The following is a 19,952-nucleotide window of genomic DNA, read 5'->3' as shown; positions in this document are numbered from 1 at the left end:
TGGCTGAAGGAGTAAGACTGAACGCCATCTCAAATATTTAAATGTACACGTATTGGCACTTGGTATTTATTTTTATAATTGTTAAAATGTTCAAAAATATCTTGAAACAAATTAGGATGCCATTGCGCTCATTTTGCTTGACTCTGTATTCCTGTTATCCAGTATATGGTAAATGTTCAATAATCATTCATTGAATGAATACCAGCTCATAACAATTTTTAACTACTTTTATTTAATGTAAACTTTAAACTGTTGAATGTATGAATCAGACCTACTGTAAAACTCTTCACTCAAATAACTCTTACAGTGCTGTACAGGCCTGAATTTCCATACTTACTGCTACTCTGGTACCAGGCTTTGTGAGAAAAGTCTAATAATTGTGTTAAACTATGTTAAGTTTTGGGGCAGGGGAGAAAGTATAAGAAACATAATTACAATCAAAATATGGCTTAGTTATGCAAGAAACAGTAAAAAGGTTCTTGAGTCAGTATATGGCAGGCTTTGTCCTAGATGCTAAGTATACAATATACAAAACAGGAAAACTTTCTGCCTTCAAGGAGATTATATTCCAGAGGTAAGGATAGAAACAAAAATAAACAAATAAGATAATTTCAGGTTGTGTTAATTACACACAAAGTGTTGGACAATCAGAGTAGATTCATCAGAAACTGAGATTTTTACCTAGTATCAATCTTAATTAATAATACCAAGGATATAGATAATGAATCACAACATACAGGTGAAACATGGAGAAGTTCAAGATGCCAATACCACCTCTCAGTTCCTTTCTTGCCACACTAGGACTCACTCTGGCCAGATTTAAGGTCTCTAAATACTGCAGATACTTAGGTGAAGAGCATTCCAAGGCAGAGGTAAGAGCAAAAACAAAGGTTTTGAGTGTAAGTATGTTAACATAGTCTACAAACAGCAAGGAAGCCAGTACGTGAACAAGAAGATCAATGGTTGGAGATCACAGGACTGATCACTTAGAGCTTTGTAGGCCATAATAAGTACAAATACTGTGAATTTTTTTGTACACGAGTTTGGAAGTTATTACAGAGTTATGAGCAGTGGAATGACATGCTCTAACTTCGCTTTTTAAAAAGATCTCTCTTGACAACAGTGTGAAGACTAGACTGTGGGGGCTAGGAGTGGAAGTGGTAAAAGCAGTTAAAAAGGCCATGGTGGGAAATGATATCACCAAGATGGTGGAGTGAGATGTTCCAGGGTTCCATCCATTCACAGATGTTTTAAACAAGAAAAAACTAGCAATACCATCTTTCTCAGAGCTCCAGAAAACAGTAAAATGGCTGAAGTAACTGGGAAAGCACTGAATCAAGAAAAAGGAACTTAAAAGCAAAAGGAGGTGCCTGCCCATGCAAAAAGAAATTAAAAAAAGAAGATAAAAAGCAAAAGGAGGGCAGGCGGTGCAACAGTGGCTCAGTGGCAGAATTCTCGCCTGCCATCCTGGAGACCCGAGTTCAATTCCCGGGGCCCGCCCACAAGAGAAAAAATAAAAAGAAAGCAAAAGGAAAATCTTGTGACATCTTTGTTGCCCTTTCTCCACCTGTTCCCTGACCCAGTACAGAACCAGCCCATGTTTTTGGTGAGGGCTGTTCCAAAAACAGTTCCAGAAAGAGCAGAGTAAATCTTATGTGCATACAGGGATACACATACATCTGTACTAATCCACCTAGTGGCAACCTGAAAGACTGGACCAGGATGTTCATCTGTCTCAGAACTTCCTTTGGATGTAGAAGTGGTTTACAGGGCAGCTAAAATGTTATAAGAAAGTAATCAAACCACAGTTATCTGGGTCAAAAGATCACTGGCTTTAAGAAATACAATATAGTACCCAGGGCTAAATTTGCAGAGTAAAGGCTGCAAATTCTCTAGGGGAAGAGAATAATTTGAAGATGTATATAAACTGAGGAATTCATAAGCTCATATAGGCATGACCAAGACAAGGCACATGCTCAAAAAAGACCTAGATGACCCTATGCTTTCACCTCAGGCTGTTATGTAGGTTCTGTAGCTTTTGTAGGTTCTGTTCTGTAGGTTCTGTAGCTGGCTGAAGAACAGCACTACACAGATCCAAGTAGAAAACACCGGGAAAAATGTTTTCAATTTATTTATTTTGTTAGCTCCTTGCATCCAAGTAACTCTCTGTCATAAAACTAGCATAAACCAATTTAAGGAACAATCACTTCAATGACTAAATTCCAAAGTTAACAAGTTAAAATATTCAAATGCCCAGTGTGCATGCAGCAAAAATAAATAAATAAATAAATAAATAAAGTGTCAGAAATAATCAACAAATAAACCTAGAATTTGGACATGTCAAACAAATAAATTTTTAAAACTGACTTGATTATGATCAGAGCGCTAAAGAAAAACCTGGGCAAGAAACTAAAGAAGGAAAATTATATATACATATTAAAAAAGAAAGAAAGAAAGAACTTAAGAGATAGAAACTATAGAAAGGAACCAAACAGAATTGCTGGAGCTTAAAGACACATGAATAAAAATTAAAATTGCCTAGAGGGTGTATGGGTGGTTCAATGGTAGAAAGCTTGCCTTTCATGCAGGAGACCCAGGTTTGATTTCTAGACTATGCACCCCCACAACAGAGATTGCCTAGAGGGGTTCAACAGCAGAGTGGAGTTGACAGAATCAATTAACTTGAAGAAAAGACATCGGAAACTATACAGATTGAGAGGCAAAAATAAAAACCTGTGAAAAAAAGTGAATAGAGCCTAAGAGACATGTGAGGCACTATCAAGCATACCAATATATGTATTATAGGAATTCCAGAAGGAGAAAAAAGAGAGAAGAGGCATGCTGAGAAACATTGTTATGAAACTGTCAAATGCCAAAGACAAAGAAAGACTCAGAAAGCCACATGAGAACAGCAATTCATCAAGTGCAAGAGAGCCTTGATAAGGTTAAGTGCTGATTTTTTTCAAAAGAAACCATAGAGGCAAGAGGACAATAGGATGACATATTTAAAATGCTAAAAGAAAAAAACTACCAACCAAAAATTCTATGTCCTTCAAAACCACAAAAAAAAAAAAAAAACAAAGCTATAAAAAAGCCAGTACTACTGTACTTTTGGTTTGTAACTCTACTTTTACTTCTTACAAGAGCTAAACTACAAATGTATAAAATGTAATGATTAATCCATGGGTTTGGACACACAATGAAGACAAGACAATTGAAAGGATCAAGTGTGAAGAGCAGAAAGAAAAGTGAATGAAGAAAAATGAGTAGAACCTAAGACACCTGTGGGACACCATCAAGCACACCAAAATATGCTTTATGGGAGTCTTAGAAAGATAAGAGAGAGAGAAAGGGGTAGAAAAAGTATTTGATGAAATAACAGCCAGAAACTTACCAAATTGAATGAAAGACATGAATCTACACATCCAAGAAGCTCAATGAACTCCACTCAGGTTAAACTGAAATAGAACACACCAAAACACATTACAGTGAATGTCAAAATCCAAAGACAAAGAAAGAATTTTTAAAGCAGCAAAAGAGAAGAAACTTGTCAGGTACAAGGGATCCTGAATAAGATTAACAGTTGATTTCTCCATCAAAAAATATGGGGGCCAGAAGGCAGTAACAACATCTTTAAGGAAAAAACTGCCAACCAAGAATATTATATCCAGCAAGATTATCCTTCAAGAATAAAAGAGAAATTGACATTTACAGATAAACAAAAGTTTAAGGATTTCATTGCAAGGATACGTGCCCTACAGGAAATGCTAAAGGGAGTTTATCAGGCTTAAATAAAAAGACATCAGAAGTAACTCTAAACCATAAGAAAAAATAAAGAATTTTGGTAACAGTAACTAGAAATGGTAAATATAAAATCCTGTATTGCTATACTTTGGGTTTTTAACTACCTTCCTCCCCACCCCCATATGATTTAAAAGACAAATGTCTCAAAAATGATTATAATCTATGTTATGGGTATACAAAGTATAAAGATGTAATCTGAAACAATGAATTACAAAAAGGAAGGAACAGAGAGGTATCAGAGTAGAGCATTTGTACACTACTGAAATTAAGCCGGTGTTATACAAACTAGATTTTTATTAGTTTAAGATGTTAATAGTGATCACAAAGGTAACCACTAAGAAAATAACTAAAAAATAAAGAGAAGGAGAAAAGAGAAGGGAATCAAAATGATAAACCACAACAGTTCAAGATGGTGGAGTGAGATGCTTCAGAGATCTATTCCCCACACAGAAGCTTTGAACAACCAGCAATAACTGGCAGAAATATCTATCTCAAAGCTCCAGAAAACAGTTAAAGGACTTCAGTAACAGGGAGAGCCCCTCTCCAGAAAAGGAATACGTAAAACCAGTAGGATTGCATGGTACCCTGGCTGGTCCTTTCCCCACCCTTCACTGGCTTGACATAGAGCTGGCTTGTGCTCCTAGTTTGTATCCTTGATCCTGGTTCCAGAAAGCAGAGCAGCCCTTGTATACATGAGGGACTCACTGTCCAAGAACTTGACCTACATGTAGAAGAGAGTTCAGAACACCATGGGAGAGAAGTCATGTCTTACTGCCTGGGACAAGGGATTGCTGGCTATAGGATATATAGAGCAGTGCTTGGAACCATGAGGAAACTTTCTTAGGGAAGAGGGAACATTTGGAACCATGTAAATGGGAGGAATTTCTAGAACCACATATGCATGCCCGACACAAGACACATCAACTGAAAGGATCAGAGAGGCCCCATGCTCTAATGGACAATTGTTGGGATATATGAAAAGACTGTAAGCTTCCTATCAATGTTAAATTTCCTGAACTTGAATAATACACTTAGGATGATTACAGAAGTGAATATACTTATTCCTAGGAAATGTACTAAATGTTCAAGAAGTATGATGTATACAATCCATACTCAAGTAATTCAGAAAAATGAATGGATGGATGATAGATACATAGAATGACAAAACAGATGTGGCAACTTGTTGATATTGGTGGATATGGGTATCTTGGGGATAGACATATGTTGGATGTCTCTGTATGGAGTTTGTATTATTCTTGCAACTTCCTGTATGTTTGAGTACATTTGAAAACAAGTTTTTAAAATTTTACACCACAAAAAATCAACTAAATACAAAAATAGGGAGTAATGGAGTAATTGAACAACAATAAACACATAAGACATACAGAAAATAAAGAGCTAACTGGCAGGAATAGATTCTTTCTTATCAGTTATTGCTTCAAATGTAAATAGATTACAATCTCCTATTAAAAGGCAAAGATTAGCAGATTGGATGACAAGAACATGGTCCGTCTATACGCAGTCTATAAGAGACTCACTTTAGATACAAAAAAAAACAAAGAGGTTGAAAAATAAAAGAATGGCAAAAACATAGTCCATGAAAAATAGTAGCCACAAGAGGCTATATTATTGTTAGACAAAACAGACTTTAAGTTTTAAAAGATTACAAGACAAAGAAGTATATATTGATAAAAGGTTCAATCCACCAAGAAGATATAGCAATGATAAATATATATACTCCAAAAATATATGAAGAAAAATTTGACATAATTGAAGGGAGAGAGTTTGACAATAATAATTGGATATCCTAATACACACTTTCAATAGCTATCTAGACAGATGATCACTAAATGCATAGAGGACTTGAAAACACTAGAAAACAATTAGACCTAACAGACATACAGAGAGCACTGTACCCAACAACAGCAAAATACACATTCTTCTCAAATGCACATCAAACTTTCCCCAGCATAGATCATATGTTAAGCCACAATTCAAATCTTGAAAAATGTTAAGAGACTGAAATCATACAGAGTACCCTCTCTAACCACAATAGAATGAACCTAAAAACAGAAGGAAAACTGGAAAATTTTAAAATATGTGGAAATTAAACAATATACTCATAAACAACCAATGTGTCAAAGAAAAATCACAAGGGAAACTAGAAAATACATAAGAGAAGAATGAAAACGAAAATACAACATAACAAAAACTTATGGGATTCAGAAAAAGCAATACTGAGAAGGAAATTTATAGCTACAAATGCCTAAATTTAAAAAAAAGAAAGCTGTTAAATCAATAACCTAACTTCACACCTAAAGGAACTAGCAAAAGAAGAAAATTTAAACCAAGTTAGCAGAAGGAAGGAAATAGAAATGATTAGAGCAGAGATAAATGAAATAGAAAATAGAAAAACAATAAGGAGAATCAATGAAACAAAAAGTTGGTTTTTGGAAAAAAAATAAAATTAACAAAATTTTAGCAAGACTGTCAAAGAAAAAAAGGGAGAAGATGCAAATAATTCAAATGAGGAATGAATGTGGGGACATTACTACTGGCCTTACAGAAATAAAAAGGACTGTAAGAGAATATTATGAACAATTGTATGCCAACAAATTAAACTAGAAAAATCAGACAAATTCCTAGAAATACACAAATTACCTAATCTGATGCAAGAAGAAACAGGAAACCTCAAGAGACTTATAATACGTAAAGAGATTGCATAAATAATAAAAAACCTCCCAACAAAGACAAGCCCAGTACCAGATGGCTTCACTGCCTCTACCAAAAATTTAAAGAAAAATTTATACCAATCCTTCTTAAACATTTCCAACACTTCCTACTCATTCTATGAAGCTAGCATTATGATGACACCAAAGCCAGATAAAGGCCACATAACAAAAGAAAAAACAGACCAATATCCCTTATGAACACAGACATAAAAATTTTTAACAAAATACTGGCAAACTGAATCTAATGGTATATTAATATGATTATATTCCATGTCCAAGTGGGATTTATTCCAGGGATGAAAGAGTGGCTCAATATAAGAAAATCAGCATACTAAAATATATTAATAGAATGAAGGGGGGGGGACCCACAATTGCTTCATTGGATACATTTCATTTTAATTGACACAGGAAAGGCATTTGACAAAATCTAACGTCCTATCATGATAAAAACACCCAGAAAACTAGGACAGAAGTGAATGTTCTCAAAATGATATAGGGCATTTACTAAAAAAAATAGCAAGCATGATCCCCAATGATGCAGGATGGAATGTTTTCACCCTAAAATCAGAAATAAGATAAGAATTCCTACTTTCACCACTGCTATTCAACATTTTACTGGAAGTTCTAACCAGAGCAATCAAGCAAGAAAAATAAATAAAGGACATCTAAATTGAACAGGAAGAATTGACATTATCCCCATTCACAAATGACATGATCTTGTACATATAAAAAATCCCAAAGAATCTACAAGATAGCTACTATATTGGTCTGGTTCTCACCCAGTTGGTAAGACATGGCATAGTCCTGGTCCAATTGATGGCTGGTGAGGTTAACCCTCTCAGTCCCGTAGCTCATAGTCTTTCTACATTGGAGTCTTGGGGGCAGCAGTTCCATTATTTTCACAAACAGGAAGAATGCAGTGAAAGACAAATCTTCATTATGGCACCTGGTGCCCAGCCCCCAAAGGGGCAGCTATTTGTTCTAACTGGAATAGACACATACTCTGGATATGAGGTTTGCTTTCCCTGCATGCAATGCTTCTGCCAAAACTACCATCCGTGGGCTTACAAAATGCCTTATCCATCGTCATGGTATTGCACATAGTATTACTTCTGATCAAGGAACACACTTCACAGCAAATGAAGTGTGGGAATGGGCACATGCTCATGAATTCTCTGGTCTTACCATGTTTCCCATCATCCAGAAGCAACTGGATTGATAGAACAGTGGAATGGCCTTTTGAAAACTCAATTACAGTGCCAACTAGGTGGCAATACCTTAAAAAAGCTGGGGTAATGTTCTCCAGGAAGCTGTATATGCTCTGAATCAGCGTTCGCTGTATGGTGCTGTTTCTCCCATAGCCAGGATTCATGGATCTAGGAACCAAGGGGTGGAAATGGGAGTGGTACCACTCACTATCACCCCTAGTGATCCACTAGGAAAATTTTTGTTTCCTGTCCCTGCGACCCTGAACTCTGCTGGTCTACAGGTTTTAGTTCCAAAACGGGGAGTGCTTCCACCAGGAGAAACAACAATGATTCCACTGAACTGGAATCTAAGCCTGCCACCTGGTCAGTTTGGGCTATTTATGCCACTGGATCAACAAGCCAAGAAGGGGATTACATTATTGTCTGGGGTGACTGACCCTGACTATCAGGGGTAAGTAGGACTGCAACTACATAATGGAGGTAAAGAAGAGTTTTCTTGGAAAATAGGAGATCCCCTAGGGCGTCTTGTAGTACCATGCCCTGTGATTAAAATCAATGGAAAACTGCAACAACCCAATCCAGACAGGACTACCAATGGCTCTGAAACTTCACGAATGAAGGTCTGGGTCACTCCACCAGGCAAAGAACCATGGCCAGCTGAAGTGCTTGCTGAGGGTAAAGAGAACATGGAATGGGTAGTGGAAGAAGGTAGTGATAAATATGAACTTCAACCACGTGATTAGATACAGAAACAAGGACTGTAATACTGTTTTGTTCGTGTTATACTATTTAAGTTGTAAGATATCAAGTTTAAGAATGAATATTACCGAAGGACTTGCACCCTATTCTGGAGAGATTTAATGTGTTTCCAGTTATATGCAGGACAGTTGAGTATTGATAGGTGAAAGAAAAAATGTGTGTTTTATTGTTTTTAGTTGGAAATTGGTATGGTTTAAGGTGATATATATAGCTGCCAGGTTGACAAGGGGTGGACTGTCATGGTCAGGTTCATGTGTCAACTTGGCCAAGTGCTGGGACCTGTTTGTCTGGTTGGGCAAGTGCTGGCCTGTCTGTTGCGATGAGGACATTTCATAGAATTAAATCATGATCATGTCAGCTGCATCCACAGCTGAATCCATTTGTAACCAGCCAAAGGGGAGTGTCTTCTGCAATGAGTAATGCTTAATCTGATCACTGGAAGCCTTTTAAGGAGGATTCTGAAGACACAGGCTCTTCCTGCTTCGGCTGGCAAGCCTCTCCTGTGGAGTTTGTCCAGACCCTCCATCGGAACTGTCAGCTTCACAGCCTACCCTGTGGATTCTGGACTCTGCGCTCCCGCAGTCATATGAGATACTTTTATAAATTTTATATTTGTGAGTGTTCCCTGTTGATTCTGTTTCTCTAGAGACCCCTAACTAATACAACTGCCAAGGCTGAAGCTCTGGGTAGGCCAGGTTCTTGTCTAGTGGCAGCATGAATAGAAAGGGAGGTCTGCCCCTCAGGAAAAGAGGCAAACATGCAACAGTTATGATTCAACTATTGGCCAACAGTTATGATTCAACTAGTGACCTTCTAGGTCCCACAACCTTGTTCCCTTCTATGCAGGTGCCCAGGACACTCACAGATCCACTATTTCCATAAACAGAGAAGCTTTAGGAAGTAATTAAGCTCCATTGCAGCCCCTGGCACTAGTCTCCTACCCCTGACGTAGGTAGCTTCAGGTTGGCCTAGACCCTACTTGGTTGTCTGCTGCAGTCTGAGAGAGTGAGGTAAGCCGCTCCCAACCAGGAACAAAGTAGGTTGTAGGACAGTACTGACCCAACTGTTCATAGTTGAAATAGAATAGTGGGGTCTTACAGCCTTAGCCCTTTTTGGTAAGGCACCTGCAGCAGGGCCATTATTCCCACCCACTGTAGAAACAGAGGATTCAGAGGGATTTAAAAAAACTTACCTTTGTTGTGATATGGGGTATAGGTTTCTGAAGAGTGCCATCTAATGGGAAGGCTAGGAAAGTACAGTCCCAACATTTTCAAAGGATCACCATTTTGGAAATAAGCTTCAGAGTCACCAGAACTGACAGAACCAACAGAACAGACAGAGCTCTAGGGAAACCACTGAAGAAAAAGTTAACAGATGTCTTGAACCAAAGTATTCTTCCTTAGATGCCTTAGATTGGACATTCCATAGCTATGCTTCCATTTGGACATTTTTCACAGCATTAGAAATGTAAACTTGCAACGTAATAAATTCCCCCTTTTAAAAGCTGTTCTGTTTCTGGTATATTGCCTTCTGGCAGCTTGCAAACAAAAACATACAGCATGTGAATATATAATATATATCAATAAAAAAATAACTTTTTAAAAAGATCAAAGGAGAAGGTGGAGTTATAAAAGAGAAAAGAGGATTTAACAACAATAACAAAAAAAGGCAAAAGAAATGAATACACGTTTTTTCCAAAGAGGAAATGTAGATAACTATATAGTACATGAAAAGATGCTCATATTTACTAGCTATTAGAGAAATGCAAATCAAAACCACAATGAGATATCATTTCACATCTACTAGAATGACTATGATTAAACAAATAGAAAACTACAAGTGTTGAAGAGGATGTGGAGAAATTAGAATACTTCACTGCTGGTGGAAATGTAAAATGGTACAGCCAATGGAAAGGCAGTTTGGTGGTTTCTGAGAAAGCTAAGTAGAGTTGCCTTAGAATCCAGTAATCCCACTACTCAGTATATGCCCAGAAGATCTGAAAGCAGAGACACAAACAGACATTTGCACACTGATGTTCATAGCAACATTATTCACAATTGCCAAAAGACAGAAACAACCCAAGTGCCCATTCACCAGTGAATGTATAAACAAAATGTGGTGTATACATATGATGGAATATTATTCAGCAGGAAGAAGAAATGAAGTCATAAAGCATGCAACAGGATGGATGAAACTTGAGGACATTATGTTGAGTGAAATAAGTCAGACACAAAAGTACAAATATTGTCTGATTTCATTAATATGAACTAATTATAAAATGTAAACTCATAGACACAAAATCTAGAATATAGGTTACTAGAAGCAAGAATGAGGCTACAGAATGGGGAGCAGTTGCTTAATATGTTCAGAATTTTTAACTAGGTTGAACTTAAACATTTGTAAATGGATACAAGTGATGGTAGCACATAATTCTGATTATAATTAATAGTGCTGAATTGTATGTGTATGTGGTTAAAAGGGGTAGTTTAGAATCATGTATGTCACCAGAAGGAAAGCTAGAGGTTAAAACATGGGAATGTATAACACAGTGAATCACATGGTGGAGAATGGCTGCTATTATTAACTACGAATATTAAAAAGATCTTTCGTGAACTAGAACAAATGTCTAACATTAATACAAGGAGTTAATAATAGAGTGATAAATGGGAAAAATGTATCTATTGCAAACTATGGATAATAGTTAACAGTAATATCTTAATATTCTTTCATTAATAATAACAAATGTATCACACCAATTCTAGGGGTCAACAATAGTGGGGAATATGGGGCATGGGATATTTTGGGTTTTCTTTAATATTTTTTACTTTTTATTTTTTGAAGTAATGAAAATGTTCTAAAATTGATTTTGGTCACGAATGCACAACTATGTGAGGATACTATAAGCCACTGATTGTATTCCTTAGATGGACTGTATGATGTGCAAATATATCTCAATATAATTGCATTTTAAAAAATCAGTGGACTCAAACAGATATTTGTACTCCAATGTTCATAGCATTATTATTCACAATAGCCAAAAAGAGGAAACAACCCAAATGTCCATTAACAACTGAATAGATACATGAAACATGGTATATACACACAATGGAATATTATTCAGCCATAAAGAGTTCTGGTACATGCTATGACGTGGATGAACCTTGAAGATATCACATTGAGTAAAGTAAGACAGACAAAAAAGGACAAGTAAATATTATATGATCCCAATTATAAGAATCATCTAAAATATGTAAATTATAAAGACAGAAAGTAGATTAAGGTTACCAGGGGCTGAGATGGGGGGAGAATGGGGATTATTGCTTAATAGGTACAGAGTTTCTGTTGCAGGTATTGAAGAAGTTGTGGTAATTGATGGTGGTGATTGGCAGCACAACATTGTGAATGTAATTAATACTGAATTGCATACTCAAATATGTTGTATATATGTTACCACAATAAAAATTTAATTAAATAAATGAAAGGGGAAAGTAGGCCATTATGGTAGTTCAGGGAGAGATGACAATGGCTTTGGCTAAGGTGATGGATATGGGAGTTTTGAGAAGGGATCAGATTAATAATTTGAAGAGAAGGATGACAAAACTTACTGACAGAAAAAGCTCTGGAATGTTAAGGGTGCAATCTTAACAATCTCTGTCTAAACTGGTGAGTTTAGTCCAGTTCCATGTATTATGCTTATTTGTACCAATACCCTGTGTTTTCTATATAGCCTCTATATATCCTGATTTTTCTATGCTTCTTTTTCCCTTTTCTACCTTCTATGGGATTGATTGAGTGCTATTTAATTTCTATTATCCTGTTTTTACTAAATTGGAAGTTATACATTCAATCTGTATTCTTCTCGTAGTTACCCTTAATATCCAAACATGTGTACTCAGATTTAATCCAATCAGTAACTAATAAATCAGGGTTTAAGGGATGATTTTGATTACTAAATCATTATATAGATATTCCTTTTTGCTTTCCAGTATATTGGAATAGACAGAGGGAAATTCCTAAAATCTCTAAATTGTAATCCAGCTGCCTTGATCTCTGATAATGATTGTAAAGCCCTTATCTCCTGCCTCTGTAATCGTAAAAACCTTGTGACTAACCTTCATTTGTACCCAGTTATCCAGTTTTTCAACTTTAGAATCATGAAATCACTAAAGATGGCCCTTAATGTTTATTAATGAAGGGTCTTAGGTCAGCCCAGAACAAACCCACCCCAAGTCCAAAGTAATCTTGATAACCAAGACTGGATCTAACCAGAGTGGGCCCGCCTGACATGTGCAATAGCTTAGACTTTAACCTACAAGTCACCTGTGCCTCATTCCACCATTTTCTTACATATGTTCTGTGACAAAGCATGTAATCAATCTATTCATGCTCGATAATCAGATCACTTCTAATTACATCATCTGAGGCCACTGTGCACATTATTCTAAACCCTGCCCAGTTCTCGCTAATAAAACTATCAGAATTGTGGCAGTTTAGAGCTTTGGACCTCTAGGCCATCTGCTCTCCTACTATATGCCTATTAATAAACTCTTTCTCTCTTTGAAACCCTCAGGAATTGGTTATTGAGCACATTGGGCAAAAGAATCCATGGCCTTTGTCCAGTAACAAAACCTGGCACCCTGAAACATGGGATGGAAACATCCTGATGGAAATCTCTGATGATGTTAGCTGGGAAGATCCTCTGGACACTCTGGGCTTACAGAGGTGGCCCACCCTTTCCTTGTAGGAAGCAGGTGCCCCACTCAGAAGCTTCTCCCATCTCCTTTCCTAGCAGGTTGACTGTTAACTTGAGTTAGTTGCTAGAATGACCTGGATGGGGAAGTCCTTGCCAGGATTGATAACAGAGGAAAAAGACTATGGGAGTATCTCTGAGACTGAGTGAGGGTGCTTGGACATGGGTTCTAGAATATAAGACTGGATAAGTAAGAATTCATTGACTTTGGGCACTGTCTCAGGGAACAGAACTTAACACCCTGGCAAAGACCCCAGAAGATGGAGCAAACTTGCTGCTAGGATAACCCTCAGAGACCTAAAGTAATCGATGATCAATACTGAGTGAAACAGAAAATCTGGAGCTGCCTTGGCTGAAAGAAGTAGGCAGGTTGGAAGGGAGATGAGTCAGAAAAACCACCAGAAGATCATATTTCTTGTTGGGGCCCAGAGGACGCACCATTCACCAAGGCTTCAGGAATGCATTGGTGAGAAAGGTAGTATCATTACTAAGAAGTTCTGTGACGGTTCTTCTTTGCAGGCCAGTGTTGATGGTAGAATAAGCAATCATATATCCAGGATTTTTTAAACACATGGGACGATTCTGCAACCCTTTCACTCTCCAAGTCATACCCAACCACCTTACCCCACCCCCTGCAAGTAACAGAAACCAGGTAGAAGTGTTAAGAGGCAGCATACAATGACCAGTAAGGATAAAGAGGGAGCTAAGGGGAGTTTTTGAGATTTTAACAGAATATGGTATGCCTAGGGGCAAAATAGATGAAAAGCCAACAAAAATACTGCCTAACCTCTATAACCAAAAAAAGATAAGGATGGAGAAGCTGGAGACTAAGTATGGTCAACCCAATAAAAAGTCACAATTCTTTCCTCAGTTCCTAAACTGGAGCCAATTTTCCTATCTGTAATCCACAGACTGAAGAAGCAGCATAAAGGTGTTCATGTTATTCCTTTCTTATGCTTATATTGAGGCATAATTTAAATTGCAGTAATATGTACAGTTTGAATTAATGTGGGGAATTTTATAGCCATCTAAACATCATGATAATCAAAATATAGAAAATTCCCTTCATTATAAAAAGTTAACTAAAGCTCCTTTGCACCATCTCCCAATTTCTAGTCCCAGGCAACCACTGATCTACTTTCTGTCACTATAGTTTTGCCTTTCCTACAATTTCATGTAAATGAAATCATAAAGTATACTCTTTTGCATTTGTCTTTTTTTTACTTAACACATTTTTTTGAGATTTATCTATGTTGATATGTGTATCAGTATTTTGTTCTTTTTTATTTATCCATTCCCTGATTTATGGACATTTAGGTTGTTTCCAGTTTTTTTGTTCGTTTGTTTGGGGTTTTTTTGGCTATTATAATTAATGGTATAATGGACATTTGTTTATAAGTCTTTGTGTGGATACGCACTTTCATTTTTGGGGGATAAATACCTACAGGGAGGATTGCTAGACTGTATAGTAAGGTACATTTACCTTTATAAGACACTGTCATATTGTTTTCCAAAATGGCTGTACTATTTTGTAGTCACACTAGTAATGTGTGAGTTCTACCTGCTCCAAATTTTTGCCAACATTTTATATTGCCAGACTTTTTTATTTTAGCAAGTCTAGTGGGTGTGTAATGGTAGCTCATTACCCCAAATAACTAGTGATATTCATCATCTTTTCATGTGTTTAGTGGTCTGTGATAGTTAGGTTCAGTTGTCAACTTAACCAGCTGATGGTGCCAAGTTGTCTGATCAGGAAAGTACTGGCCTAACTGTTATTGCAAGAATATATCATGGCTGGTTAATAAACCAGAAGGCTGGTTTATTAAATCATCAGTCAGTTGATGGCATCTGTGGCTGTTTATATCTGTGATCAACTAAGGGAGTATCTTCCACAAAGAAAGAATCCAGTCAGCTAGATTTAATCCAATCAGCTGAAGACTTTTAAGGGAGAAGAATTTTCACTTCTTTTTCAGCTAGCCAGGCTCTCTTGTAAATTTTGTTGAGGACCTTCCTCAGAGTTGCCAGCCTCATGGACTGCCTTATGGATTTTGGACTCTTGCATTCCCACAGTTGCATGAGACATTACTATAAATCTCATATTTACAGATATCTCCTACTGGTTCTGTTTCTCTAGCGAACCCTGACTGATACATGGCCATTCTGACATCTTTTGCAAAATGTTCAAATAATTGGCTATTTTTAAAATGGAATGGTTGTCCTATTATTAATTGAAAGAGATGCTTATATATTCTGGATACAAGACCTTTGTCAGATAAATTATTTGTAAATATTTTTCTACTAATCTGTGGCTTGCATTTTTGTGCCTGGTATCTTTTGGTTGTTGTTTAAAAACTGTGCCATTTAAAATAAGAAACAAAAAATAAAAAAATAAAAAAATTGTGTCGTTTGGTGAATAAAATTTTGATAAAGTTAATTATCATTTTTCTGTTATGGTTCAATTATTCTGTGTCCTATCTAAGGAATTTTTGGCTAACTCAATGTCACAGTTTTCTCCTAGAAATTTTATAGTTTTAGCTCTAATTTTCAGGCTAAATGATTCATTTCAAGTTAACTTTCATTTATGGAGTAAGGAAGGGTTGAAATTTGTTTTCTTTCCATTCAGATATCCAGCTGTTCCAGCATTTATTGAAATATTCATGCTTTTCTCCTTGAATTACTTTGATACCATTGTCGAGGAATAATTGACCATATAAGAGTGGGCCTATTTCCAGATTCTCTATTCTGCTCCATCGATCTACACGTCTATCTTTACACCATTATCACACTTTCTGGGTTACTCTAGCTTCATAGTAAATCTTGAAATCAGGTGGTGTAAATTCAACCTTGTTTTTTTACAAAATTATTTTAGCTATTCTGGGTCCTTTGTTTTTCTATGAAAATGTTTGAATCAACTTGTAAGTTTCTTCAAAAAGCTTACTATGACTTTGATGGCAAGTATATCGAATATATAGATAAATTTGAGTAGAATTGCCACCTTAACAATATTGAGTTTTCTAATCCATGAATATATATGTATTAGGGTTCTCCAGAGGAGAACAATTGACAAGAGATTATATATTTTAATATATAAATATTAAGACATTTATTATAGGAATTAGCTTACACAACCGTGGGGACTGGTAAATCTATACTCTGTAGGGCAGACCACAATTTGGAAACTTTAATGAAAGTGAAGTTGAACTCTCCAGGAGAAGCTGGCTGGCTGATTTAGAGACAGAAATTTTTTATTCTGATTTCTGAAATCCTCAGTTTTGGCTTTAAGACCTCCAAATGATTGGATGAGGAGACTCCCCCTCATTGCTGAAGACAATCTCCCTTGTTGACCATTAAATGCAATCAACCATAGATGCAATCAACTTACTGTAGATGCAAATCCATCTATGAAATATTCTCATAGTAACAATCAGGCTGGAACTCGCTTGACTAAATAACTGGATACCATAACCTAGTCAAGGTGACACATGAAATCAACCATTATAATGTGTATCTTTCCATTTATATAGCTCTTTTCCTCTTACAATGTTTGCAGTTCTCAGTGTACAAGTCTTGCATATTTTTTAAAAATTTATTCCTCATTATTTCATTATTATGCTTTTGTAAATGGAGTTGTTAATTCTAATTTCATTTTTCTAATTGCTCATTTTTAGTTTATAAAAATACAATTAATTTCTGTATGTTGTCTTTGTATCCTGTGACCTTGCTAGATTCACATATTAGTTCTAGTAGCTTTTTGGTAATGTTCTTAGAATATTCTAAATATACAATTGTCGCTGATAGCTTCAGCCGGGCCGCGCGACCGGTACACTGGGTGGGTTTGGGGCGAGCTCGCAGGAATTAACCTGGGTAAGCTGGAGCCGGCGCTTTCCCCAGCCGGCGGTCGCGAGAAGTCGTCACTCAGGCCAGATGCGGGTTTTAAGCCTTTATTGTTACACTCCGGGATGGGTCACCCGGGAACCCGAAGAGTGGGACCTCTGGGGTATGAAGACCCCGGGGCTCTATCGACGACGCGGGGCTGGGCGAGCAACAGGCTTAAATATACTCGGAGGAGGGGTGGAGCTAAGGGTCTACACGTCACACTGAGGCAGCCAATCATGCAAGGTAGTAGGCAGTTGCCAGGCAGAAGGTAGAAATTAGGGGTATGGAACGAGTTGAGCATAACAGGAAGGGTTGCAGGCTTTGAGATGAGCTACGGAAATGGGCGGTCTACAACAAGAGGGGGAAGGGGGAACAGTGAACTAGGTTACCGATATGGGGGCCGGGAGTGAACATAGAGAGGGAGAGAAACATTAAAAAATTTTAAGTTTGGCTAGGCTCCAGTCCCTGAGAAATACGCTACATACAATTCTGTGGTCTGTAATAGAAATAATTTTACATTTTATGTTCAAAACTATGTCTTTTATTATTTTTCTTGTCCTGTTGTGCTGATGAGGACTTCAAGTAAACAATGAAGAAAGGTAGTGAACAAAGGCTTCCTTGCCTTCTTCCTGATTTTGCACCGAGTATGATCTTAGCTGTAGGTTTTCTGTAAATGGCCTTAATCAACTTGAGGAACTTCCTTTTTATTCTTAGTTTGGTGAATACTTTTATCTTCAATAGATATTGAATTCTGTCAAATGTTTTATCTATATTTATTGAAATGCTCATACATATGGTTTAACTCCTTTGTTCTGTTAATAAAGTAAATTATAAGCCAACTTTAAATTCCTAGGATAAATATCACTTATATACGGTGCACTATCTTTTTTAACATACTGTTGGAATTGATTTGGTAAAATTTTTTTATATTTCTATTAATAAAGGTCTGTAGTTTTCTTTTCTTGTAATATCGTCATCTGGTTTTGACATCAGCATAATACTAACTTCATTAAATGAGTTGGGAAATGTTTTCTCCTGTTAATATTTTCAGAAGGAGTTTGTATTAAAATGGTATTATGAAGTTACCGGTGAAGTTGTCTGAATCTCTAGTTTGCTCTATGGGGAGGTTTTTAATTATAAGTTCAATTTCTGTAATTGATATAGGGTTATTCAAATCCCCCAGGTTTAATAATTTGTGTCTCTCAGGTAGTTCATTCATTTTGTCTAAGTTGCCAAATCTACTGGCATAGAGTTGTTCATAATTGTTGTAGTTTGCAAGCTGCCAGAATGTTATATATAAGAAAGAGAACAGCTTCCAAAAAGGAAAATTTATTAAGTTGTAAGTTTACATTTCTAAGGCCATGAAAATGTCCTAATTAAGGCACAACAAGAAGCTACCTTTACTCAAGAAGGCCGATGAAGTTCAGGGTTTCTCTCTCAGTTGGAAGGGCACATGGCAAGTCAGCTAGCCTTCTCTCTAAGCTTCTTGTTTCAGGAAGCTCCCCTGGGGGCATTTTCCTTCTTCATCTCCAAAAGTCTCTGGCTGTGTGGTCTCTGTTGGTTCTGGTTACTCTGGTTGCTCTAAAGCTTTTTCTAAAATGGTTTCCTCTTAAAGGACTCCAGTAAGCAACCCCATCTCCATGGAAACCATCTGTTTTAGTCTGCCAAAGCTACCAGAATGCTACACACCAGAGATGGATAGGCTTTTAATAAAAGGAGATTTATTTAGTTAAAAATGTATAGTTCTTCAGAGGAAAGGCAGCTAATTTTCAACTGAAGTTCTTTCTAACACAGGAAGGCACAGGGCGATCTCTGCTGGCCTTCTTTCCAGGCCTCTGGGTTCCAACAACTTTCCCTGGGGTGATTCCCTTCTGTATCTCCAAAGGCCTGGGCTGAGTTGCAAGTACTGAGATGAGGTATGCTGAGCTGCTTTGGCTGTGCTATGTTGCGCTCTCTCATTTAAGCTTCCAGCCAATTAAATCAAACATCATTTATTGCAGCAGGCAGGTCTCATAGCTGACTGCAGATGTAATCAGCAACAGATGAGGTCCACATGCCACTGGCTCATGTCCACAGCAACAGAACTAGGCACCTTCACCGGGTCAAGCTGACACCTGAACCTAACTACCACACCATCTAATCAAAAGGTACCACCCACAATTGGGTGGGCCACATCTCCATGGAAACAATAAAAATATCACTCAACAATACTGAATGAAGATTAAAAGAAATTGGCTTTTCTGGGGAACACAACAGATTTAAACTGGCATAATATTGCTCCCTTTTAGCCTTTAAAAATATCTGAAGGTTAATGATAACCCATATTTTAATTTGATATTGGTAATTTGTGCCTTCTATCTTTTTCTTCTTGATTAACTTAGCTAGAGGTTTATCAATTTGAATTGAGAAAACTAGGAATTTTCATTTATTTTTCTCTGTCCATATTTTATTTCACTAATTTCTTATTTCTTCCTTCTATTTATGTTGAATATATGATACTTTTCTTTTTCTAGTTTCTTAAGGTGGGAACTTAGATCATTAATTCTAGAGCTTTTATCCTTTTCTAATATAATCATAAAAAGTTCTAAATTTCCTTTAAGCACTGCTTTACATTGCATTCCACACATTTTGACATGTATTTCCAGTAATGATCAGGGCAAAATATTTTCTAATTTCCCTGTGATTTCTTCTTTTATTCATGAGTTATTTAAATGTGTGTTGTTTAAATTCAAGATATTTGAGGGTTTCCAAGTTATCTTATTTTCAGTTGACTTATAATTTAATTCTATTTTTATCAGAAAGTATAATCTTTATGGTTTCTAT

General features: G+C 36.7%; 1 protein-coding gene across 6 annotated transcripts in view; it reads right to left on the bottom strand.

The window, feature by feature from the left end:
• The window catches only part of DRC8 (dynein regulatory complex subunit 8), a 161,881-nt gene that overhangs the window by 15,842 nt on the left and 126,087 nt on the right, over positions 1-19,952 (bottom strand). The gene's annotated exons all lie outside the window — the stretch shown is intronic.

This window comes from Tamandua tetradactyla, chromosome 7 (genome assembly GCF_023851605.1).
Source record: "Tamandua tetradactyla isolate mTamTet1 chromosome 7, mTamTet1.pri, whole genome shotgun sequence".
Classification (NCBI taxonomy): Eukaryota; Metazoa; Chordata; class Mammalia; order Pilosa; family Myrmecophagidae; genus Tamandua; species Tamandua tetradactyla.
The sequence above is the reverse complement of the archived record's forward strand: the minus strand, read 5'-3'. Positions and strand labels throughout refer to the sequence as shown.